The sequence below is a fragment of the Aegilops tauschii genome, chromosome 5 (assembly GCF_002575655.3).
Source record: "Aegilops tauschii subsp. strangulata cultivar AL8/78 chromosome 5, Aet v6.0, whole genome shotgun sequence".
NCBI lineage: Eukaryota > Viridiplantae > Streptophyta > Magnoliopsida > Poales > Poaceae > Aegilops > Aegilops tauschii.
This window is the reverse complement of record NC_053039.3, coordinates 95725338-95752754: the sequence shown is the minus strand read 5'-3', so window position 1 is coordinate 95752754 and position 27417 is coordinate 95725338.

Genomic DNA, 27417 nt, shown 5'->3' with positions numbered 1-27417 from the left:
CTCCGTATGTAGTCACTTGTTGAAATCTGTAGAAAGACAAATATTTAGGAACGGAGGGAGTAAAACAGAATGATAATTCAACTATAATTTTTTTCTAACAATAACAGATTGAGCTGCCACCGAGCCACCCCCCCCCCCCCCCCCCCCCAAGTCAGTTTGCATTTTCATCTGTGACACGTCACTTAAGCTGCCCATGGCACGAGCTAACCAATATGATGTTCTGTTGTGTGGCTTTGCACCAAATAGGTCTACTTGCAAGTTCCCACGTTATTAGTTTAGTGAATTGCCACCGAAATACTATATCAAATATTCATCAAATGGAGTTATATATTCGCAACATTATAATTCTATAACTTTGGTAGACATTTCTATAATTTTTCATTAAACTGGACGAGGGCGGCAACGCGCGCTATCATGTTCTAGTTTTGAGTATATGGCACAACACTAGACACCTTCATGGCGTTTCTCTCTTTCCTAGTAGCTACAACACCATTGGCCATATCAGTTATACATTTGAATGGGCTCCACTTAGACACAGATCGCAAAGCACTTGAATGGTGGATGGTTCGCCAGTACCTACCAGCATCGGTAAAAAGAGCTTTCTGATGTCATCTCGTGGGTGCAGATGGACGCGGGGATACAAGATGTTTTCGCTTGGCCGTGCAATGTTTCAGGCTCACGTACGATCGGCTTCCCTCCCGTGACCTGCATATGGAAGTGTTGGGCCCCCTGAAGTGTAAAATATTTGTTTGGTCAGCCGAGCAATATCATATTTGGATTTCTTATTACCGCGCACGTCGCGGTCTTTAGAACATGCCATCTCCTTGTTATATTTGTCTACATGAGGAGGGTAACGCGGAGCACATCCTCCGGCAACGTTACTATGTGAGGGAGGTGTGGCATTGGACCTTGGATCACTTTAGGTTGCAACTACTAAGGCCAACATCCTCTCGGATTTTTCGAAAAGGGGCGCTTTATTACTTAAAAAATTTAAGCATTACACCCGGCCTCTGCATAACTAAGATGCACACAGTCAAATAATGTCCTCTCACACAAACGAAAAATAAAAAAGGCGAATACAAAGAGACATGTAGAGTCCGTATAACACCTAAATTGGAGCGGGGCCAATCCTAAGATCATGTTGCCACCCATGTTGGATAAATGTATCCCTTGCCGTAGCCTCCAATCGTGTACACACCTCCGTAAACTGGTCTCGATTCTCCACGCGTTGTAGAGAGGACCATAAACGAAGAGTCCCGATACATTTGTAGATAACCTGCATTAGAGAAGTACTTTTATCACTGAAAACCTTATCATTTCTACTTAGCCAAAGCGACCAAATAACGGCTAGCGCTCCCACCCTGAGAAGAGTTCTAAACCTGTAATCAATCTCATGTAACCAGTTGCCAAATACATTAGCAACACTACAAGGAGGATACAAGCCAGAAGCTATTTGGATGACTGACCATATAGAACGAGCTAATTTGCATTGGAAGAATAAATGTTTTATTGTCTCATCATGGTGACAAAAGACACATTGCGAACTTCCATGCCAATTCCTCTTAATAAGGTTATCTTTAGTAAGAATGACTCCGCGACGAAGATACCATGCAAAGATTTTATTCTTAAGAGGTATCTTCATCTTCCAGATCTTCTTATTATTATCAACTGGCACATCAGACTGGATTAATGCTCTATACATGGACTCAGCTGAGAATTGTCCATTCTCATGGAGGTTCCATTCCATCGGAATACATCAGACCTATGTGACAATTGCACCGTGGACAACCGCTGGAGTAGGATGTTCCACGAATGGAGTCTGGGTCCAATTAAATTTCTTTTGAACGTCACATTTGGCGGAAATGATTCTATTACCATGGCGATAGTATCACCCTTGTGGCGCACAATGTTGTATAGAGCCGGATATTGTTCCCGGAGTGTGGCATTTCCTAGCCACTTGTCCTCCCAGAATCTAATTTTCAAGCCGTCCTTAATAGAGAAGGATCCATAGCAGAAGAAATATTTCTTCGTAGCCATTAGACCCGACCAAAAGTGGGAATCCCCAGGCTTCCAGTATACTTGGGATATCGCCTTGGACCCCACATATTTCCTCCTTAGGAGGGTTTGCCATACACCATCTTCAGTCAGTAATTTAAACAACCATTTGCCTAGAAGGGCCCTATTCTTAACCTCAAGGTCATGAATGCCCAACCCGCCTTGGTCTTTGGGACGACAAACCACACTCAATTTAGCTAGTCGATATTTCTTTCGCTCGCTATCTCCTTGCCAAAAGAATCTTGATCGGAAATAATCCAATCTATGTAAAACTCCTTTTGGCAACTGGAAGAATGAAATCATATATAGTACCATATTACTTAGTACTGAATTTATGACGACCAATCTTCCACCCAGAGATAGCAGTTTACCTTTCCAAATGTTAAGTCTTTTTTGCAGTCTCTCCTTGACGTGTTTCCATTCAACATTTGTGAGTCTCCGATAGTGTACCGGTATCCCCAAATATGTGATCGAAAACTGGCCCAACCCGCATCCGAACAGTTCAGCATACAGGTTGGCCTCGTCTTGAGCGTCGCCAAAGCAAAACAATTCGCTTTTATGAAAATTGATCTTAAGACCTGAGAGTTGCTCAAATGCTGATAAAATCAGTTTCATATTTCTCGCTTTCTCGAGGTCATGATCCATGAAGAGAATCGTATCGTCGGCATATTGAAGTATAGAGAGACCACCATCAACTAGATGATTAACAACACCATCAATTTGGCCATCAACCTTGGCACGCTCGATCATGACCGCTAGCATATCCGCCACTATATTAAATAGCATGGGCGATATCAAGTCACCCTGTCGCAATCCCTTCTTCGTTTGGAAATAGTATCCAACGTCATCATTGACCTTAATGGCAACACTACCTCCAGAAACGAAGCTATGGATCATAGCACGCCACTCTGCAGAAAATCCTTTCATTCTGAGAGTCTGTTGTAGAAAGGGCCACTTGACTTTGTCATAAGCCTTTTCAAAGTCTATTTTGAGTACCACCCCATTTAGCTTTTTCCGGTGTAATTCATGAACTGTTTCATGAAGGATAACAACTCCATCTAGGATGTGTCTGCCTTGCATAAAAGTTGTCAGTGAAGGACGAATCACATGTTCAGCAACCGAATTTAGCCTAATAGTCGCAACCTTCGTGAATATTTTAAAACTAACATTAAGGAGGCAAATTGGTCTATACTGTTGTATCCTTTCAGCCTCATTAACCTTAGGTAACAAAATAATCTCACCGAAGTTTAAGCGAAACAATTCTAGTTGGCCAACTTGTAGGTGGCTAAACAAGAGTAGGAGATCTGGTTTGATGATTTCCCAGAAGTTCTAATAGAACTCTGCGGGAAAACCATCCGGACCCGGGGCTTTGTTATGCTCCATTAGGAAAACCGCCTTTCTAAATTCCTCCTCGGAGTATGGGGCTGTTAGAAGGCTGTTTTCCTCATCAGAGACCCGGGGGATGTCATCTATTCGTGACTCATCCATCGAGAAGTTTCCCTCCTCCGGGGCTCCGAACAGATTTTTATAATAATTAATGATATAAGATTTAAGTTGCTCATGCCCCTCAATCATGCCCTCATCCTGTTGTAGTGAATGAATAATTTTCTTCCGGTGTCTGCCATTAGCGACTCCATGGAAACATCGAGTATTTGAATCACCTTTCAGGATAAACTGAGAGTTAGAATGTCGGTACCATTTGAGTTCCTCTTCACACAACATGTTAGCTATCTGTGCATTCGAATGATTCTTGATCTCGATTTCATGCTCAGATAGAGATCTAACCTCTGCCAAAGCTTCTAATTCATCAATGATAGACGAAAGACGAAGCTTCTCCTTTTTAAGGATACCCACCGTATGCGTAGCCCAACCACTAAGGGATTTGCGTAATGCACGCATTTTGTTATTCCATCTATGTATTGGGGTAGGTCCGGCCACCGTTTTTTCCCACACCTCCTTGACCATCTCATGAAAGCCATCCCGAAGCAACCACCCAAGTTCGAACTTGAACTTGCGTCTATGTTGGGGTCTTGGCAAACCAGTAGTTAGGAGAATGGGTGCATGGTCTGATATAGCCTCGATACGAGGTAGAGCATGAACAGACACCATAGGAAATTTAGATTCCCAGTCGGTATCCATTAAAATGCGATCTAGTTTCTCATATGTCAGTTCCGGAAGACTGTTCGCCCAAGTGAATTGTCTTCCAATCATGGAGACCTCTCGCAAGTCTAGACTGTCGATGATAGCGTTGAAAAGGAAAGGCCAATGATTATCAAACCTACCACGGCTTTTCTCATTTGGAAATCGAAGCAGATTGAAATCCCCACCTATAAGAATGGGATAGGGATTATCTTTCGCCAGATTAACCAATTCACGGAGAAAATCGGCCTTGAACTCATCCTGGGCTGCCCCGTACATGGTGACGAGGGTCCATGTGAAGTTGTCGGCCTTGTGCGAATATGGAGTTTAACGTGAAACTCACCATTCGAGCTAGTCAAAACATCCATAGTCCCTGTATTTACGCCTAGTAAAATGCCCCCAGAACGACCTCTAGGCGGTCATGAAACCCAAGTAAAGTCCATCCCTCCCGAAAGACGGTTAAGTAGACTCACTGAGAAATCACGTCTCCCCGTTTCAGAGATAGCCAAAAAATCTAAATTGTATTCCTGATTACAATCCGCAATGAATGTTTAGCCAAGTCACGAAGACCTCTGTAATTAAAAAAAATTCCATTCATGAGGAAACAATACGAGACTTGGAACACTTCTCCCTCTTATGGGACTTGCTATCCTTTTTCGAACGTGCGGTCTTTGATTTACGTCCGGATGCTGTAAGCTCAATCAATGAACTAAGCCCTGGTTCATCTAGACCCACGTCCGAAACCGCTCCTACTAAATGAGAGAGTAGCTGACCATCTGATGTGGCATGCAGCTCCTCCTCCTCAGTATAAGAGACATAAGACTTGCTAGAAACACGTGGAGTAACCTTTAATCGGTCATATTCCAAATGTCTCAAAGCGTTAGCGGAAACAGAAATATCATTCTTGTTATTTCCTAGACTAACACCCACATTATTCATCTTAGAAACGATGGATATAGTAGAAAAGGATAAAAACGATTTGGATGATGACAAAGTACCTTAGTTATCGAGGTTATGCGCGGCTTTACGCCGCATAGCCTTAACCAAAGAGTCCTCGTCAGTGTCCGTCCTTCCATCGTCGGCCACCGTATGACGGCCACTTCGACGTGTGGGTGTGACCCCCGAAGAAGGATGTCACGCAAGCACTGCCGCTGAGGGAAGGGGTGAGGGTGGAGTAGCAACCCCCTCCCCAGCAGTCTGGAACGCCGGTACAGGCGTCGCCGCCGCCGAAGATGGCATGTCTGCACACGGGACGACGGAAGGAGTGTGCAAGGATGGGGTGGACACGTCCGGCTGCACCTGAGCCTAAAGATCAACCGCATACGCGTACGGCTCCGACTGAGACCGAAGAGTAGCCGCAGGTGCACCAATGTATGGTTGCCCACCCAAAGGAAACCCTTCACGTTCCAGTGCATTAGTAGCATGCATGTCCAACTCCACATGAGCTGCATGCCGTTCTGCAGTACTGGGTGACTTGATGTACCTCCGGCGGCCTGCACCTGCTTGGGGACAGCCAGCTTCGGCACGGCTGTCCGCGACGTCGACGGCTGCAGCGACACCATGTTAGTGATACGTCTCCAACGTATCTATAATTTTTGATTGTTTCATGCTATATTATATTCTGTTTTGGACATTAATGAGCTTTATTATACACTTTTATATTATTTTTGGGACTAACTTATTAACCGGAGGCCCAGCCCAGGATTGCTGTTTTTTGCCTATTTCAGAGTTTCACAGAAAAAGAATATCAAACGGAGTCCAAACGGAATGAAACCTTCACGAACGTGATTTTCGGAACGAACGTGATCCAGAGGACTTGGACCCTACGTCAAGACATCAACCAGGAGGGCACGAGGTAGGGGGGCGCGCCCTCCACCCTCGTGGGCCCCATGTTGCTCCATCGACGTACTTCTTCCTCCTATATATACCTACGTACCCCCAAACTACCAGATACGGAGCCCAAAACCTAATTCCACCGCCGCAACCTTATGTACCCGTGAGATCCCATCTTGGGGCCTTTTCCGGAGCTCCGTCGGAGGGGGCATCGATCACGGAGGGCTTCTACATCAACACCATAGCCTCTCCGATGATGTGTGAGTAGTTTACCTCAGACCTTCGGGTCCATCGTTATTAGCTAGATGGCTTCTTTTCTTTTTTTGGATCTCAATACAATGTTCTCCCCCTCTCTTGTGTAGATCTATTCGATGTAATCTTCTTTTGCGGTGTGTTTGTTGAGACCGATGAATTGTGGGTTTATGATCAAGTTTATCTATGAACAATATTTGAATCTTCTCTGAATTCTTTTATGTATGATTGGTTATCTTTGCAAGTCTCTTTGAATTATCAGTTTGGTTTGGCCTACTAGATTGATCTTTCTTGCAATGGGAGAAGTGCTTAGCTTTGGGTTCAATCTTGCAGTGTCAGTAGGGGCAGCAAGGCACGTATTGTATTGTTGCCATCGAGGATAACAAGATGGGGTTTATATCATATTGCATGAGTTTATCCCTGTACATCATGTCATCTTACTTAAAGCGTTACTCTGTTCTTTTGAACTTAATACTCTAGATGCATCTGGATAGCGATCGATGTGTGGAGTAATAGTAATAGATGCAGGCAGGAGTCGGTCTACTTGTCTCGGACGTGATGCCTATATACATGATCATACCTAAATATTCTCATAACTATGCTCAATTCTATCAATTGCTCAACAGTAATTTGTTTACCCACCGTAATACTTATGCTCATGAGAGAAGCCGCTAGTGAAACCTATGGCCCCCGGGTCTATTTTCCATCATATGAATCTCCCATCAACAAGCTATTTCTGGCGCCGTCATTATTTTGTTTTCTTTATTTTGCATCTTTATCATAAAAATACCAAAAAATTTATCTTATCATATCTATCAGATCTCACTCTCATAAGTGACCGTGAAGGGATTGACGACCCCTTTATTGCGTTGGTTGCGAGGATTTATTTGTTTGTGTAGGTGCGAGGGACTCGTGCGTGGCCTCCTACTGGATTGATACCTTGTTTCTCAAAAAATGAGGGAAATACTTACGCTACTTTGCTGCATCACCCTTTCCTCTTCAAGGGAAAACCAACGCAGTGCTCAAGAGGTAGCAAGAAGGATTTCTGGCGCCATTGCCGGGGAGTCTATGCAAAAGTCAACATACCAAGTACCCATCACAAACCCTTATCTCCCGCATTACATTATTTGCCATTTGCCTCTCGTTTTCCTCTCCCCCACTTCACCCTTGCCGTTTTATTCGCCCTCTCTTTTTCGTTTGCCTCTTTTTCGTTTGCTTTTCGTTATGACTAGTCCCCTATCTTCTCCATTGTCTCTCGAGAATGAAGTTCTTAATTTTAAGCAAAGGGAGGGAGAAAATCTAAAAGACGCTTGGTATAGAATTTGCAATGCTCAAAATAGATCTACCAGGAAGCAATCTACTTCCGTTCTTCTCTGCAATTTTTATGTAGGCGCTACTCCTTGGTACAGATATATCCTTGATACCATTACCGGAGAGAATTTCTTGGGTAGCCATACTTTTGATTCTTATAATGCTAGATTTGTTTGGCTCACCACCTCTTTTGGTTAATGGAACTATGTTAACTTTGGAGCATGTAATGCAAAGACTTGAAATTATTGAAAATAAAGTTGCTACCGTAGAGTTAATTGAAAATTTGGATAAAAAGATCCACAACCAAATTACCCAATATGGATCTAAAGTAGGAGTCACTTTGAAAAATATTAAGGAGAAGGAACCCATAGTTAATGAAAGAATAAATCAGGATTCCACTAGAATCGATAAACTTGAGGGTATCATTACCAACTTGGGAACCACTTTTTCTTCCGTAAAGAATACTCCAAGTCCTCCAACTAAAATTGCCAAGCTTATGTATGTTCCTAAAAATAAGGGTGAATCCTCTAGTAAGGAAACTGCGGATCTCAAATCTATAAGTATTCATCCCAATCTTTTTGCTATCATTAAGGAACCATTTGCTACAAATGAATTTTTCGGTTATATGCCTAGAAGTTTGATAATTAATAAAAAGAAATAAATTCCTAAGGATGATAGATGTCTCATTGAAGAATTGCCAACTAAAGATGGCAATACCTAGATCTATCCTTGCTATTATGCCTAGCTAGGGGCGTTAAACGATAGCGTTTGTTGGGAGGCAACCCAATTTTATTTTTAGTTTTTTTTGCTTTTTGCTCCTGTTTAGGAATAAGTATTTGATCTAGCCTCTGTTTAGATGTGTTTTTATGTTTTAATTAGTGTTTGTGCCAAATTAAACCTACAGGATCTTCTTGGATGATAGTTATTTGATCTTGCTGAAAATTCCAGAAACTTTCTGTTCACGAAAATAATTGTTAAAAATCACCAGACCGTGATAAAATATTGATTCCAATTTCTGCTGATAAATAAACAAATTGTCTAGGTCTTCCTATTTTGGATGAATTTTTTGAGTTCCATAAGTTTGCGTTAGTTACAGATTACTACAGACTGTTCTGTTTTTGACAGATTCTGTTTTTCGTGTGTTGTTTGCTTATTTTGATGAATCTATGGCTAGTAAAATAGTTTATAAACCATAGAGAAGTTGGAATACAGTAGGTTTAATACCAATATAAATAAAGAATGAGTTCATTACAGTACCTTGAAGTGGTGTTTTGTTTTCTTTCGCTAACGGAGCTCACGAGATTTTCTGTTAAGTTTTGTGTTGTGAAGTTTTCAAGTTTTGGGTAAAAGATTTGATGGATTATGGAACAAGGAGTGGCAAGAGCCTAAGCTTGGGGATGCCCATGGAACCCCAAGATAATCTAAGGACACCAAAAAGTCAAAGCTTGGGGATGCCCCGGAAGGCATCTCCTCTTTCGTCTACTTCCATCGGTAACTTTACTTGGAGCTATATTTTTATTCACCACATGATATGTGTTTTGCTTGGAGCGTCTTGTATGATTTGAGTCTTTGATTTTTAGTTTACCACAATCATCTTTGCTGTACACACCTTTTAAGAGAGACACATATGATTCGGAATTTATTAGAATACTCTATGCGCTTCACTTATATCTTTTGAGCTATATAGTTTTTGCTCTAGTGCTTCACTTATATCTTTTAGAGCACGGCGGTGGTTTTGTTTTATAGAAACTATTATTCTCTCATGCTTCACTTATATTATTTTGAGAGTCTTAAACAGCATGGTAATTTGCTTAAATTGGGAAATTAATCCTAATATGTTAGGTATTCAAGACTAGTAAAAAACTTTCTTATGAGTGTGCTGAATGCTAAGAGAAGTTTGATGCTTGATGATTGTTTTGAGATATGGAGGTAGTGATATTAAAGTTGTGCTAGTTGAGTAGTTGTGAATTTGAGAAATACTTGTGTTGAAGTTTGCAAGTCCCGTAGCATGCACGTATGGTAAACGTTATGTAACAAATTTGAAACATGAGGTGTTCTTTGATTGTCCTCCTTATGAGTGGCGGTCGGGGACGAGCGATGGTCTTTTCCTATCAATCTATCCCCCTAGGAGCCTTCTGTGCAGCAATGAGGACAATCCTCAGTATACGGACCCAGTCCGTATAATTGCTACTACCATCTTTCAACTAAATTTTCTCTAGGAACATATCTTAACCAGTAGAACTAAAGCGCAAACTATGACATAATTTGCAAATACCTTTTTGACTATGTTCATGATAATGAAGTTCATCTGATTATGAACTCCCACTCAGATAGAAATCCCTCTAGTCATCTAAGTGAAACATGATCCGAGTTTAACTAGGCCGTGTCCGATCATCACGTGAGACGGACTAGTCAAGATCGGTGAACATCTCCATGTTGATCGTATCTTCTATACGACTCATGCTCGACCTTTCGGTCCTCCGTGTTCCGAGGCCATGTCTGTACATGCTAGGCTCGTCAAGTCAACCTAAGTGTATTGCGTGTGTTCCGAGGCCATGTCTGTACATGCTAGGCTCGTCAACACCCGTTGTATTCGAACGTTAGAATCTATCACACCCGATCATCACGTGGTGCTTCGAAACAACGAACCTTCGCAACGGTGCACAGTTAGGGTGAACACTTTCTTGAAATTATTATAAGGGATCATCTTACTTACTACCGTCGTTCTAAGCAAATAAGATGCAAAAACATGATAAACATCACATGCAATCAAATAGTGACATGATATGGCCAATATCATCATGCTCCTTTGATCTCCATCTTCGGGGCACCATGATCATCTTTGTCACCGGCATGACACCATGATCTCCATCATCATGATCTCCATCATTGTGTCTTCATGAAGTCGTCACGCCAACGATTACTTCTACTTCTATGGCTAACGCGTTTAGCAACAAAGTAAAGTAATTTACATGGCGTTATTCAATGACACGCAGGTCATTCAAAATAATAAAGACAACTCCTATGGCTCCTGCCGGTTGTCATACTCATCGACATGCAAGTCGTGATTCCTATTACAATAATATGATCAATCTCATACATCACATATATCATTCATCACATCTTCTGGCCATATCACATCACATAGCACTTGCTGCAAAAACAAGTTAGACGTCCTCTAATTGTTGTTGCAAGTTTTTACGTGGTTTGTAGGTTTCTAGCAAGAACGTTTCTTACCTACGTATGACCACAACGTGATTTGCCAATTTCTATTTACCCTTCATAAGGACCCTTTTCATCGAATCCGTTCCGACTAAAGTAGGAGAGACAGACACCCGCTAGCCACCTTATGCAACTTGTGCATGTCAGTCGGTGGAACCTGTCTCACGTAAGTGTACGTGTAAGGTCGGTCCGGGCCGCTTCATCCTACAATGCCGCCGAAACAAGAAAAGACTAGTAGCGGCAAGAAGAATTGGCAAACTCAACGCCCACAACTTCTTTGTGTTCTACTCGTGCATAGTAACTACGCATAGACCTGGCTCTGAAACCACTGTTGGGAATCGTAGCATAATTTAAAATTTTCCTACGCTCACCAAGATGCATCTATGGAGTCTACTAGCAACGAGGGGAAAGGAGTGCATCTACATACCCTTGTAGATCACGAGCGGAAGCGTTCCAATGAACGTGGATGACGGAGTCGTACTCGCCATGATCCAAATCACCGATGACCGAGTGCCGAACGGACGACACCTCCGCGTTCAACACACGTACGGTGCAGCGACGTCTCCTCCTTCTTGATCCAGCAAGGGGAAAGGAGAGGTTGATGGAGACCCAACAGCACGACGGCGTGGTGGTGGATGTAGCGGGTCTCCGGCAGGGCTTCGCCAAGCTTCTTCTTCTTCGAGAGAGAGAGGTGTTGCAGGGGAGGAGGGAGGCGCCCAAGGCTGTAGGTTGCTGCCCTCCCTCCCCCCCCTTTATATAGGCCCCCTTGGGAGGGGGGGCCGGCCAAAACCCATCTAGGGTTGGGTGGGCGGCGGCCAAGGGGTGGAAAGGGGTTGCCTTGCCCCCCAAGGCAAGGGGGAAGTCCCCCCACCCTAGGGTTCCCAACCCTAGGCGCATGGGGGGAGGCCCATGGGGGGCGCCCAGCCCACTAGGGGCTGGTTCCCTTCCACTTTTAGCCCATGGGGCCCTCCGGGATAGGTGGCCCCACCCGGTGGACCCCCGGGACCCTTCCGGTGGTCCCGGTACAATACCGGTAACCCCCGAAACTTTCCCGGTGGCCGAAACTTGACTTCCTATATATAATTCTTCACCTCCGGACCATTCCGGAACCTCTCGTGACGTCCGGGATCTCATCCGGGACTCCGAACAACTTTCGGGTTTCCGCATACATATATCTCTACAACCCTAGCGTTACCGGACCTTAAGTGTGTAGACCCTACGGGTTCGGGAGACATGCAGACATGACCGAGACGCCTCTCCGGTCAATAACCAACAGCGAGATCTGGATACCCATGTTGGCTCCCACATGTTCCACGATGATCTCATCGGATGAACCACGGTGTCGAGGATTCAATCAATCCGTATGCAATTCCCTTTGTCAAACGGTATGTTACTTGCCCGAGATTCGATCGTCGGTATCCCAATACCTTGTTCAATCTCGTTACCGGCAAGTCTCTTTACTCGTACCGCAATGCATGATCCCGTGACTAACTCCTTAGTCACATTGAGCTTATTATGATGATGCATTACCGAGTGGGCCCAGAGATACCTCTCCGTCACACGGAGTGACAAATCCCAGTCTCGATCCGTGCCAACCCAACAGACACTTTCGGAGATACCCGTAGTGCACCTTTATAGTCACCCAGTTACGTTGTGACATTTGGCACACCCAAAGCACTCCTACGGTATCCGGGAGTTGCACGATCTCATGGTCTAAGGAAAAGATACTTGACATTGGAAAAGCTCTAGCAAACGAAACTACACGATCTTTTATGCTATGCTTAGGATTGGGTCTTGTCCATCACATCATTCTCCTAATGATGTGATCCCGTTATCAACGACATCCAATGTCCATAGTCAGGAAACCATGACTATCTGTTGATCAACGAGCTAGTCAACTAGAGGCTTACTAGGGACAGGTTGTGGTCTATGTATTCACACATGTATTACGATTTCTGGACAATACAATTATAGCATGAGTAATAGACAATTACCATGAACAAAGAAATATAATAATAACCATTTATTATTGCCTCTAGGGCATATTTCCAACACTTCCTTCTTCTCACATCGAGACCTCCTCGATCATCGAACACTTCATCCACACAAAACTTCAACAGAAAACTCGGTAAGATCCGTTAGTATAATAAAGCAAATCACTAATTGTTGAGGATATAACCATTAGAGTCACCCGCCCAGGAGGGGCCGGGTTACGTCATAATGGTCATCACGCAAAGCCCAGTACCAAGCTTGAAGACGGCGGGTCAATAATGGGCTTAAGACCCGGAGATGGCTTAAGGCCCGTAGTGATAAACCACCGTATGGCAAGACTTGTAGTGTAAGGCAAGAATAGTTGAGAGTCCGAGCCGGACACTCTTATGAGCCAGCCGGGACTCTGAGAGGTTATGAGAAGGAGGCATCAAAAGGCCCAATCTCGACTCCCTCCGGTTTACGATCCTCGAAACCTCTTCAACACGCCGGGTGCAGGGTCTAGTAACTCGCCGGAGATCATAGTGCCCGTGGCTAGGACGCCAATTCAGCCCCAAGTGATGGGACCTCCCCGGGTGAACCCTGCCCCGCCTCAGTACGTACCAATACCATCGGGTCATTATGCCAACCCGTTGGAAAACATGGTCGCCGCGGCGGCACGGCTGGCGGCTCTCCCAATTGATGGTGACTCTCCAACGGCGGTTGAAACCCGCCGGGTCAGAGAACTCCTTCAGACAGCTCTGGCGCAACAAGAGGCATATTCTCATAGCCGGGACAGGATTCATTCAACCCCTCGTCCAGGCCGGAGCCCGAGTTATAGCAGACACATGGTCTCAGCGACCGGCTCAAGTAATGTCCGACGCCATGACTTGCCTCCTGGCCACGGCCCGGCTCATAACGGGGCCTTTCACGCGGTAGACCAAGACAGAGCACGGCAAGAGGCGGAGCAGGTGCCTCAGCTGACGGCTTACCAGCCACCCCGGCTTATCCGACGGCTTCCATCGACATGGGTATCCCTACAAGGACTGGAGGAGTCCCTTGTCTAGTGCCGGCTCTCCGCAATGAACGTTTGCCCAAAGATTTCAAAGGGCCTAGGAAGGTGCCTAATTACACGGTTGATTTACAACCCGGAGCCTGGATCGAGAGTTATGAGATGGCCATGGAGTTGCTGGAGGTCAGCGAAGCAGCAATGGCCAAGTACTTCACCATGATGTTAGATGGGACTGCCCGCACTTGGTTGAAGGGGCTGCCTGCGAATTCTATCGGGTCTTGGGCTGAGCTGAAAGCCCGGTTCATCCAAAACTTCAAAGGTACCTGTAGGCAATCTATGTCAATTGTGGATTTGACTAACTGTAAACAGCAGGAGGGTGAGTCCACAACCCATTGGGTTCGCCGGGTCAAAGAGATAATACATTCATCTGATAAGATGGATGCCGGCTCTGCAGTCTTAATGTTGGAGCAGAATTGTCGTTTCCTGCCCCTGAAGATGAAACTCGGGCGGCTCAAGCGCGATTGCAATGATATGGGTACGCTGATGGCGGCTCTCGTCAAATACGCCGACTCTGATAGTACCAAGGACCCCGCGTCGGATGATGAAAGGACAAGGAAGGGAAAGAAGAACAGCAATGGCAAGGGTCCTCAGCATAACCCGGCGAACCAAGGAGGTAGCAAGCGTAAGGCTGATGGCAGCATAGAGTTTGTGGCCAACGCTAGCTCACAGGGTAACAACCAGCGACGTAAGGGGAGGCCACCTCCCCGAGCCGGCGGGTCAGGCCCGACGCTTGAGCAGTTGTTGAATGAGCCTTGTCCAAGGCATGGCTCTAGGGAGAAGCCAGCTACTCATCTATGGAAAGATTGCGCAATCATGAAGGCCTTTAAGAATTCCAATGCCTTTAATGGCAACAATGGCTCGGGTGGCGGCTCAGGCCCCGGTGGCTTTCATGGCCCGGGCGGCGGCTCAAATTCTAATCCTCAGAATGTTCAAGGGGGCTTTAATCAGCAGTCCAGCCAAGGTCATCAACAGCAGCAGGGGGGATACCAGACAAATCCAAAGCAGCTCAATGGTGGACAGTATCATGTGTTTACCACCAGTCTGTGCAAGCGAGATCAGAAGCTTCATAAGAGGGTTGTGAATGCTGTTGAGCCGGCGGTTCACGCTATTTAAGATGGTCTGAGCAGCCTATTGTGTGGAGTAGGGAAGATCACCCTCCCCGGGTTGACAATCCGGGTCACCTGGCCCTGGTGGTGGCTCCTCAGGTGGGGGGATATAAATTCACTAAAGTGCTCATGGACGGAGGCAACAGCATCAACATCCTTTATTATGAGACTTTCCGTCGTGGGTTGATTGATAAGAATCTCAGCCAGTCCAACACTGTTTTCCATGGTGTGGTGCCTGGTAAGTCGGCATATCCAGTTGGTAAGATCGAGCTGGAGGTGGCTTTTGGAGATGAGTACAACTACAGGGTGGAGAAATTAACCTTTGAGGTGGTTAAGATAAGAAGTCCATATCATGCTATATTTGGGCGGCCGGCTTACGCCAAGTTCATGGCACGGCCGTGTTACGTGTATTTGCAGCTCAAGATGCCGGGTCACAATGGGACCATTACGGTTCATGGCAGCCGAAAGATAGCCTTGGAGTGTGAGGAAGGTGACGCGGCTTATGCAGAATCCGTTTGTGCAACAGAGGAGTTGAAGTTTTACAAGGACAATGTTGACCCAGCAGATATGACATCTCTGAAAAAGCCAACCACGGAGCATGAGCCGGCAATGAAATTTAAGTCAGCTGATGAGACTAAACTTGTTGATTTCGTTCCAGGTGACTCATCTCAGCAGTTTAGCATCAGTGCCAATCTGGATCCAAAATAGGAAAGCGTGCTCATCGAGTTCATCCGTGAGAATAGGGACATTTTTGCATGGAAACCTTCTGACATGCCAGGTGTACCTAGAGAACTCGCTGAGCACACTCTCAATATTGATCCGAAATTTAAGCCGTTCAGGCAATTCCTTCGGCGGTTTAATGAGGAGAGGCGGAAAGCCATTGGTGAGGAGGTGGCCCGGCTCTTGGCGGCCGGGTTTATCGTTGAAGTTTTTCATCCAGAGTGGTTAGCTAACCCGGTGCTCATGCTTAAGAAGAACGGCACCTGGCGGATGTGCGTGGATTACACAGACTTAAACAAGGCTTGTCCGGCTGATCCTTTTGCTCTCCCTCGCATTGATCAGATTATTGATGCTACGGCGGGTTGTGAGCGCTTAAGTTTTTTGGATGCCTATTCTGGATACCATCAGATTAAAATGGCAGTTAAGGACCAGGAGAAGACAGCGTTCATCACTCCTTTTGGAGCCTTCTGTTATGTATCTATGCCTTTTGGGCTCAAGAGTGCACAGGCGACTTACCAGCGTTGCTTACAGAATTGTCTTCATAACCAGATTGGGCGCAATGTTCATGCTTATGTGGATGATATCGTGGTTAAATCCAGGGAGAAGGAGACCTTGATAGATGATCTAAGAGAGACCTTTGATAATCTCCGGGTGTACAAGATGATGCTTAACCCGGCCAAGTGTGTTTTTGGTGTTCCTGCAGGCAAGCTCTTGGGTTTCCTGGTTTCTCACAGAGGCATTGAAGCTAACCCGGAAAAGATCAAGGCAATCACCTCTCTGGCTAAGCCGGAGTGTATAAACGACGTCCAGCGTCTGGCGGGTCGCATAGCTGCTTTAAGCCGGTTTATAAGCCGTTTGGGTGAAAAGGCCATGCCACTGTACCAACTGATGAAGAAAACAGACAACTTTGTCTGGAATGATGCTGCTGATGCTGCTTTTGAGGATTTGAAGAGACAGCTGGCTGAGCCGCCAGTTCTTGCTGCTCCGGTTGACAAGGAGCCCTTATTACTGTATGTAGCCGCTAACACACGAGCCGTCAGTGTGGCTGTAGTGGTGGAGCGCAAGGAAGAGGGTAAGGAATATCCGGTTCAGCGGCCGGTTTACTATGTCAGCGAAGTGCTCATTGAGTCCAAGCAACGATATCCACATTGGCAGAAGCTTGTTTATGGGGTATTCATGGCAAGCCGGAAGCTTAAGCATTATTTCCAGGGTCACCCTATCTGTAACACCCCGCATGTAACTTCCCATATTTATAACTCTGACTCTTGCCATTTTCGGCTATGTGTTATGATATTCCCTCCGTGGTCGGATTTTGTCTTTCGTTTTGCATTTTTTCCATGTCATGCATTTCATATCATGTCATCATGTGCATTGCATTTGCATACGTGTTCGTCTCATGCATCCGAGCATTTTCCCCGTTGTCCGTTTTGCAATCCGGCGCTCCCATCTCCTCCGGTGCACCCCTTTTGTTTTCTTTCGTGAGTGGGTGTCAAACATTCTCGGAATGGACCGAGGCTTGTCAAGTGGCCTTGGTATACCACCGGTAGACCACCGGTCAAGTTTCGCTCCATTTGGAGGTCGTTTGGTACTCCAACGGTTAACCGGGCATCCGCAAAGTCCTTTTGTGTGTTGCAGAAACCCCCCCTCAAAACCAGCCCAAAACCCACCAAACTCTCTTCCATGCTGTAGGTCGTTCGATCACGATCGTGTGTGTTGAGGATATAGACCTTAGAGTCACCCGCCAGGAGGGGCCGGGTTACTCATATGATCATTGCCGGAAGCCCGGCGCCAAGCTTAAAGACGGTGGGCCAAAGATGGGCTTAAGACCCGGATATGGCTTAAGGCCCGTAGTTACAATCATTATTATGGTAGAACTTGTAGTGTAAGGCAAGAATAGTTGAGAGTCCGAGCCGGACACTCTTATGAGCCGGCCGGGACTCTGAGAGCTGCAGGGCGTCAGCCTCCCTATATAAAGGGACGACCCGGCAGCAGTTTAAGGGCGACAACAATCTCATCGAGAGCCGGGCATAGCAGTTTAGCTCCCTGGTGATTGTAACCCTAATCAATACCACCTCAAACTGGACGTAGGCTTTTACCTTCACCGTAAGGGGCCGAACCAGTATAAACCCTCGTGTTCCTTGTCCCGCATTAACCTCTTCAAGCTTCCTAGCTGCGATGGCTCCACGACTAAGTCCTAGCTTGAGGACATCTGCCGTGACGATTCCACGACAGTTGGCGCCCATCGTGGGGCCAGCGCACGGTGGATTTGAGTTCTTGAAGGGCAGCTTCGAAGGGCTCAAGGGATACGCTGTGGGCCGGATGACCAAGAGTCGTCGCGGCAAGCTCTACATCGACGATGCAAACTGGGGCCCCGACGCCGGCTCAATTGAGTACGGGTACCGGGACCCCTTCGGCGGAATTCATGTTTTCATTGGCAAGATTGGTGAGCCGGGCCCTGAGCCGGATCTCTGCGCCGATCTCATCGAGGTGGCTCAGCGCGCACGACCCGCTCGGGCCCGGCCTGCCTTAAGGCATGCTTTTGTGGGGTGTATCCACGAATGACTCTCTGATCGATCTGGATCTGGTGATGAGACGGCCGCCGGCTCTGACGGCGAGTCAGCCACCGATGAGTCCAACTCGTTGTATCAACTTCAAGATGGCAGGCTCATGGGTTGTTCCGATGGTGACAGTATTCCGGACCCGTTTGAGCCGCCAAGTCAGGTTGGAGTCTTGGGCGCAGCCTGTTCAGAACCCCGCTGCTGGAGCGGGAAACCCGGTGCCTTCTCCGGCTGAGGTACTGATGGATCTCACGGACAAGATGACGGCCCTGTTAACCGCCACGGTTGACCCGGCGGATCAAGCTCAGCATGATGCGGAGGTGGCACAGTTAAAATTGGATCTAGTGAAAGCTAAGGAGGACCTTGCAGCGGAAGGGATCAGGATGGCTGCGGAGAGGGCGGCTCTCGATGCCCAAACTCAGTTGATCCAGGCGCAGTCCTTCCAACTCACGATGGATCAGAACGCGTCCAATGAGGTCATGAGAAGGAGGCATCAAAAGACCCAATCTCGACTCCCTCCGGTTTACGATCCACGCAACCTCTTCAACACGCCAGGTGCAGGGTCTAGTAACCCGCCAGGGGTCATAGTGCCCGGGTCTGGAACCCCTATTCAGCCAATAGTGATGGGGCCTCCCCAGGTGCCCCTTGCCCCGCCTCAGTACGTGCCAATACCCCCGGGTCATTATAATAACCCACTGGAGAACATGGTCGCCGCGGCAGCACGGCTGGCGGCTCTCCCAGTTGACGGCGACTCTCCGACAGCTATTGAAACCCGCCGGGTCAGGGAACTCCTTCAGACAGCACTGGCGCAGCAAGAGGCGTACTCCTACAGCCGGGACAGGATCCACTTGACCCCTCGGCCAGGCCGGAGCCCGAGTTACAGTAGACACATGGTCTCAGCGACCGGCTCAAGTAACGTCCGACGCCATGACCGCCCCCTGGCCATGGCCCGGTTCATAACGGAGCCTTTCACGCAGCAGACCGGGACAGAGCGTGGCAAGAGGCGGAGCAGGTGCCTCAATTGACGGCTTACCAGACCCCCCCGGCTTACCCGACGACTTCCGTCGACGTGGGTATCCCTACCAGGACTGGGGGTGTCCCTTGTTTAGTACCAGCTATCCGTAATGAACGTTTACCTAAGGACTTCAAAGGCCCTAGGAAGGTGCCTAATTACACAGCTGACTTACAACCCGCAGCCTGGATCGAGAGTTACGAGATGGCCACGGAGCTGCTGGAGGTCAGTGAGGCGGCAATGGCCAAGTATTTCACCATGATGTTAGATGGGACTGCCCGCACTTGGTTGAAAGGGCTACCGCCGAATTCCATTGGGTCTTGGGCTGAGCTGAAGGCCCGGTTCATCCAAAACTTCAAAGATACCTGTAGGCAGTCTATGTCAATTGTGGATTTGACTAACTGTAAGCAGCAGGAGGATGAGTCTACGACACATTGGGTTCGCCGAGTTAAGGAGATCATACACTCGTCAGACAAGATGGATGCCGGCTCAGCAGTTTTAATGCTGGAGCAGAATTGTCGTTTTGTGCCCCTGAAGATGAAACTCGGGCGGCTTAAGCGCGACTGCAATGATATGGGTACACTAATGGCGGCTCTTGTCAAGTACGCCGATTCTGATGGTACCAAGGATCCCCCTTCAGATGATGAAAGGACAGGGAAGGGAAAGAAGAACGGCAATGGCAAGGGTCCTCAGCATAACCCGGGGAACCAAGGAGGAAGCAAGCGCAAGGCTGATGGCAGCCTAGAGTTTGTAGCCAATGCCAGCTCACAAGGTAATAACCAGTGATGCAAAGGGAGGCCCCCTCCCCGAGGCGGCGGGTCAGGCCCGACGCTGGAGCAGCTGTTGAATGAGCCTTGTCCAAGGCATGGCTCTAGAGAGAAGCCGGCGACTCATCTATGGAAGGACTATGCAATCATGAAGGCCTTTAAGAATTACAATGGCCCGGGCGGCGGCTCAGGCGCCGGCGGTTTCCATGGCCCGGGCGGCGGCTCAAATTCTAATCCTCAGAACGGTCAAGGGGGCTTCAATCAACAGTCTGGCCAGGGTCATCAACAGCAGCAGGGGGTTATCAGACCAATCCAAAGCAGCTTAGCGGTGGACAGTACCATGTGTTTACCACCAGCCTGTGTAAGCGAGATCAGAAGCTTCATAAGAGGGCTGTGAATGCTGTTGAGCCGGCGGTTCCACGCTACTTGCGGTGGTCTGAGCAGCCTATAGTGTGGAGTAGGCAGGATCACCCTCCCCGGGTGGATAACCCGGGCCACTTGGCCCTAGTGGTGGCTCCTCAAGTGGGAGGATATAAGTTTACTAAGGTGCTCATGGATGGAGGCAGCAGCATCAACATCCTCTATTATGAGACGTTCCGTCGTATGGGGTTGATTGATAAGAACCTCAGCCAGTCCAACACTATTTTCCACGGTGTGGTACCTGGTAAGTCGGCTTATCCAGTCGGCAAGATCGAATTGGAAGTGGCCTTTGGAGATGAGAACAACTACAGGGTGGAGAAATTGACCTTTGAGGTGGTTAAGATAAGAAGTCCGTATCATGCTATATTTGGGCGGCCGGCTTACGCCAAGTTCATGGCTCGGCCGTGTTATGTGTACTTACAGCTCAAGATGCTGGGTCACAATGGGACCATTACGGTTCACGGCAGCCGGAAAGTGGCCCTGGAGTGTGAGGAAGGCGATGCAGCTTATGCAGAATCTGTTTGTGCAACAGAGGAGTTGAAGTTTTACAAGGTCAATGTTGACCCAACAGATATGACCTCTCTGAAAAAGCCGACTACGGAGCATGAGCCGCCGATGAAATTTAAGTCGGCTGATGAGACTAAACTTGTTGATTTCGTTCCAGGAGATTCATCTCAGCAGTTCAGCATCAGTGCCAACCTGGATCCGAAATAGGAAAGCGCGCTCATCGAGTTCATCCGTGAGAATAGGGACATCTTCGCATGGAAACCTTCTGACATGCCAGGTGTACCTAGAGAACTCGCTGAGCACACTCTCAATGTTGATCCGAAATTTAAGCCGGTCAGGCAGTTCCTTCGGCGGTTTAATGAAGAGAGGCGGAAAGCTATTGGTGAAGAGGTGGCCCGGCTCTTGGCGGCCGGGTTTATCGTTGAAGTCTTTCACCCAGAGTGGTTAGCTAACCCGGTGCTCGTACTCAAGAAGAACGGCACTTGGCGGATGTGTGTGGACTACACGGACTTAAACAAGGCGTGTCCGGCTGACCCTTTTGCCCTTCCCCGTATTGATCAAATTATTGATGCTACGGCAGGTTGTGCGCGCTTAAGTTTCTTGGACGCCTATTCCGGATATCATCAGATTAAAATGGCAGTTGAGGACCAGGAGAAGACAGCGTTCATCACTCGCTTTGGAGCCTTCTGCTATGTCTCCATGCCCTTTGGGCTCAAGTGTGCACAGGCGACTTATCAGCGTTGCGTACAGAACTGTCTTCATAAACAGATTGGGCGCAATGTTCATGCTTATGTGGACGACATTGTGGTTAAATCCATAAAGGAGGAAACCCTGATAGATGATTTGAGAGAAACCTTTGATAATCTCCGGGTCTACAAGATGATGCTTAACCCGGCCAAGTGTGTTTTTGGTGTTCCTGCAGGCAAACTTTTGGGTTTCTTGGTTTCTGACAGAGGCATTGAAGCTAACCCGGAGAAGATCAAGGCCATCACCTCTTTGGCTAAGCCGGCGTGTATAAATGATGTTCAGCACTTGGTTGGTCGCATCGCTGCTTTAAGCCGGTTTATAAGCCGTTTGGGTGAGAAGGCCATGCCATTATATCAGTTGATTCAGAAAACTGATAACTTTGTCTGGAATGATGCAGCTAATACCGCTTTTGAGGATTTGAAGAAGCAGTTGGCAGAGCCCCCAGTCCTTGCTGCTCCGGTTGATAAAGAGCCTTTATTACTGTACGTGGCGGCAAACACACGAGCCGTCAGTGTGGCTGTGGTGGTGGAACGCAAGGAAGAGGGTAAGGAGCATCCGGTTCAGTGGCCGGTTTACTATGTCAGCGAAGTGCTTATTGAGTCCAAACAACGGTATCCACATTATGGTGTGTTCATGGCAAGCCGGAAGCTTAAGCATTATTTCCATGGTCATCCCATAACCGTTGTCAGTTCTGCCCCTCTTGGTGATATCATTCAAAACAGAGAGGCCACAGGGAGAGTGGCTAAGTAGGCTATCGAGCTCGGACCTCATGGTCTCAAATATGTGCCACGCACTGCTGTTAAATCTTAGGCCCTGGTGGATTTCATCAATGATTGGACAGAGTCACAAGTGCCCGAGCAAAAGCCGGATAACACATATTGGACTATTCACTTCGACGGGTCCAGGCAGTTGGAGGGCTCGGGGGCTGGAGTTGTATTGGCTTCCCCTAAGGGTGACGAGTTCCATTATGTGCTACAATTGATGTTTCCTTGCACTAACAATGCGGCTGAGTACGAGGCCTTGCTCCACGGCCTTCGGATGGCTAAGGAGATGAGCTTGAGCCGGGTGAGGTGTTTTGGTGACTCAGACTTGGTGGCTCAACAAGTATCAGGCAAGTGGGACTCTAAGGACCCTCTCATGGCGGCTTATCGCCGCGAAGTTGATGCCATTGCAGGGCACTTTCAGGGCTACCAGGTAGAGCACATTGATCGCAGGAGGAACGAGGCGGCTGATGCTTTAAGCCGGCTAGGCTCTCAGCGAAAGCCGGTGCCGCCTAATACTTTCCTGGATGTCCTGTATAATCCTTCTGTTAAGTTGCCTACAGAGGAAGATTTGGCTGTCCCTGACCCAGAGGCACGACTGGTGGCGGCTCTCCATATCATACCAGACTGGACAATGCCGTATCTGGCTTACATGACCCGGGGCGAGTTGCCTGAGGATGAAACTTTGGCCAGGCAAATAACCCGGCGGGCTAAGTCAATGATTGTTATCGATGGCGAGTTGCATCATCGCAGTGTTACAGGGGCGTTTCAGCGTTGTGTTTCCCCTGAGGAAGGGCAAGAGATCTTGCGTGAGATTCATGAAGGGGATTGTGGCCATCACGCCGGCTCAAAGTCCCTTGTGGCCAAGGCTTTTCGTCATGGTTTTTATTGGTTGACGGCTCATGCTGATGCAGAGGACTTGGTCAGTAAGTGTGATGGTTGCCAAAGGTTCTCGCGACGGGCTCATGTACCGGCTCAAGAGCTGAGGATGATCCCAATTACTTGGCCCTTTGCGATCTGGGGGCTGGATATGGTTGGGCCTTTCAAAAGATCCAAGGATAAGAAGACCCACCTTTTGGTGGCGGTTGACAAGTTTACCAAGTGGGTTGAAGCGGAGCCAGTTAGCAAGTGTGATGCAGCCATGGCGGTTCAGTTTATGAAGAAGGTGATCTTTCGCTTTGGTTTTCCACACAGCATCATAACTGACAATGGCACCAATCTCTCCAAAGGCGCCATGGAGGAGTTTTGTCAACGAGAGCATATCCGACTTGATGTTTCCTCAGTGGCTCATCCTCAATCCAATGGTCAAGCTGAGAGAGCTAATCAGGAGATTCTGAAGGGTATCAAGCCCCGGCTTTTGGTCCCTTTGCAACGGACGCCGGGTTGTTGGGTGGAGGAGTTGCCCTCCGTGTTATGGAGCATCAACACTACACCTAATAGGTCTACAGGTTTTACGCCTTTCTTCATGGTTTATGGGGCAGAAGCAGTCCTCCCCAGTGACATCCGTCATGACTCACCTCGAGTGGCGGCTTATGTTGAGGCGGATAATGAACAGGCGCGCCAAAATGCTCTTGACTTGTTGGACGAACAGCGTGATGTGGCGGCAGCCCGTTCAGCGATTTACCAACAAGACCTGCGCCGTTATCATAGCCGCCGGGTTAAATCCCGGGTCTTCCAGGAAGGCGATCTCGTGCTCCGGCTCATCCAGGATCAAACAGATGCACACAAGCTATCCCCGCCTTGGGAAGGGCCCTTTGTGGTCAGCAAGAACTTGCACAACGGGTCATATTACCTCATTGACATTCGGGAGCACAAAGATTCACGTAAGATGGAGGAAGAAATCCGTCGGCCGTGGAACATAGCTCAGCTTCGGCCTTACTACACTTGAGCCACCGGCTCTCATAATGTACATATTTCTCTCAGCCATGTATATATTATGATAAGCAATAAAGCAGGACCTCTGTCCTTTTTTCTCCTCCATATGTGCACATGTTGTTTTCATTGCAAGATTACATGATAACTTGAAGGAGGATCCGGCTTATGATCGTATTCAAATCTAGCCGTAGGTAGTAAGGTCACTTGGGGCTTCCTGTTCAAACATGGGTCGTATTCGAACCAAAGAGAACATAGCTGTCGATACCCATTTGATTGGCAAAGTGCCGAGCTCATTGAGGAGTTTTCTTTGATCATATTTGAATCTTAGTTTAAACCCTTTGAAACGACGTGGATTGTATTCGAATCAGCGTCGTTAAACAATTCTTAAGGTCATTTGGGGGCTTCCTGTTCAAACATGGGTCGTATTCGAACCAAAGAGAACATAGCTGTCGATACCCTCTTGATTAACATCGCCACACCCACTGGGGGCTATATGATCGTATTCGAATCCTAGCATAACCCCTTTGGGCCGGGTCTCTGGTCGTATTCGAACCGGAAGCCCCTAAGTTCTTCTGTTTTATAGCAAGTTTCTTCTGATTATTTCAAAGTGTGTACGGTCGGGTCTCACTTTGCCGGTTTAACTTTGGTTTACAGTGTTGGTTGAACACAATGGGTGTCATTAAGACAAGTAAATCGGAATTAAGGTACCAACCTTATTACCCGGGTTATCTAAACCGGAAGTATGCTTGCAGGCTGCTAAGTGTGTTATTACGGCTGTATTAAGGATATAATTGAGGACCAGTCTTTTTTGATTCATATTCCGGGTTATATGATTCTCAGGGCGGTAAGCCGCCTGGCGACTTGTGATTCGTCTTTCTATGCAGGATAGTTAAAGACAATTATTTGAGACTAAGGAGAATGAATAACCCAGAGAAGCATAAAGGAGACAACTTCAATAAAACTTCAAGCATTCAAGACGTGCACGATGGCACGGCAAAGATAAAGTATTGGTCCTACTCTATTACAAGACTCGTTGAGTCCAAAAGGGTGAGGCATTGTTTGGTAAACCGCCAACAGAATTATGACGCTTGCTGGGTTGATGTCTCCGGCTCGTCTCTTTCTTCTCCTCCGGCTGTTCCCAGGATCTGGAAAGTCGAAGACTTCCAGTCGATGCCGTTCAGAGCTTCGAACTGGGCTTCCTCATCAATTAACCCGGCCGGGTCAATTTCCGGGGCGAAGGTGTGCTGACGAGCCGGCGGGATTAAACTCAGAGCTTCATTGCGAGGGGTCGGGATCCTCTGATTCTCCGCATTGTAACCCGGCTGATACTTGGTCAGATCTCTGTCATTGCCAATAACAGTGGCCACCGGGCGTACAGTCTTCACGCAAGCTGCGAAGTCCTTTTGATCAAAGGCGGTGCCGTCTTCCTTCAGGCTTGGGTAGCCGAGGGCGATGTCCGCCGGGTCTAGCTCTGGCAAGAACGCCTTGGCCCGGCTCAACGCAGCGATTGCTCCGGCTCTCGCAGAGGCCCGTCGCAGCTCTTGGATCCGTTGAGGCAGAACGGCGAGCCGGCGGAGGACTTCCGCCAGGTGAGTCGGCACCTCGTTGGAGAGGGCCACCACAGCCAAGGCACGCTGAGACCCGGTGTAGAGTTGCTCCACCAGGGTATACACGGCGTTCAGCTTGGTTACCACGCTCTGGTTGAGGTTGGCACTTCTGGGACCTGTTTAATAGAGTCAGATAAGCCGCCGACAAGGATGAATTATGAGATATGAAAATTCTAAGCCTGATGAAAGCCGGTGAGACGACTTACCGAAGATTGCAGCAACCATCTGGGACACCTGGCGCTTTAGGCCGGAGAGCTCGGCGGTCTTCTCGGAGAGAGTCTTCTCCGCCTGTTCAGCCCGGGTCACCAATGCGGCCTTTTCTTCGGCCCATGCCTTCCGCTCAGCGTCGAACTCCGTATTCAGCTTCTCTTGTGCGGCGATGCTGGACACGAACTTGGTGTTTTCCTTCCGGGTCTCCATCTCTTGCATCTGCAGCCGGCTCTTGAGATCAGCCATGTCAGCCTCTAGCTTCTTGCCAGCAGCCTGCATACATTTCCGGGTTATGACATGAACAGTTACTATATAAATTTTAAGTCCCAAGCGTTTTCCAAGCAAAGACACTTGGCACTTGGGGGCTAATGCATATTGAACGTATCTATCTACAAGCTGCCGGCTCAGTTGAGTAAGCCGGACCCTAAGTCTACAACATATTTAATCATAAGTCGCCGACTTGGGGGCTAGCATGATAAAAGTAACTATGCAGTAAGTAAGAGGATAGCAGAAGGATACCTCAGATTTTTGCTGGATCTGGTTCACCATGGCAACCTCTGCGTCCCGGCTCTTGTGCACTTGGCTGATGTAGCCAGAGACGAGCTCTCCAATGCTCAGGTTGGTGTGGTCAGAGAGGTCCAGGTTCACCCGGTGGGGCTGCAGCAACTCCCCCTTCGCGGAGCACTTAGCCAATGCGGTAGGTCTCCCCGGCTCAACAAATGCCGTCCGGGTCATTTGTTGGTTGAGCCGAGCCGGAGGCCTCCGGGTCAGCAGAAGCTTCTACAGGTGCCGTGTCCGTTGGAGTGGTGGCTTCGGGGGCGGAGGTAGCTGGCGGGTCTTGGACTGTCACCTCCGGCTCAGGCAAATCCGGCTCTCCGGCCGACTTGGTTTTCTTCGCCCTCTTGGTGAGTTTTGCCTGGGCACTGAAAGAACAACAAAGGTTAGTATAAAAAGTATGAGCAAGGACCAGAGCAAATATGAGAGGGTTATCATTACCCGGGCACGGTCTTGAAAGCCGGAAGACTCGACTGCATAGAGTCGCCCGAAGAGGGGGAGGTCTCCTGATAATTGGAGTCAGAAGAATTGAGTGGCTCACGGATAACACCCGCCAATGGATGAAAAGGGTACAAGTGGGAAATAACCTCAGTTCGGCGCTTCCTTGTTGCGTCGGGTAACCCGGCTGAGAGGTCGGTATCCTTGTTGGTCCGGGTGTGACGCCGGCTTTCATGAACCTGTCGCTTCAAAATAAATTGAGGGTCTTGATAAGCTAAAGGA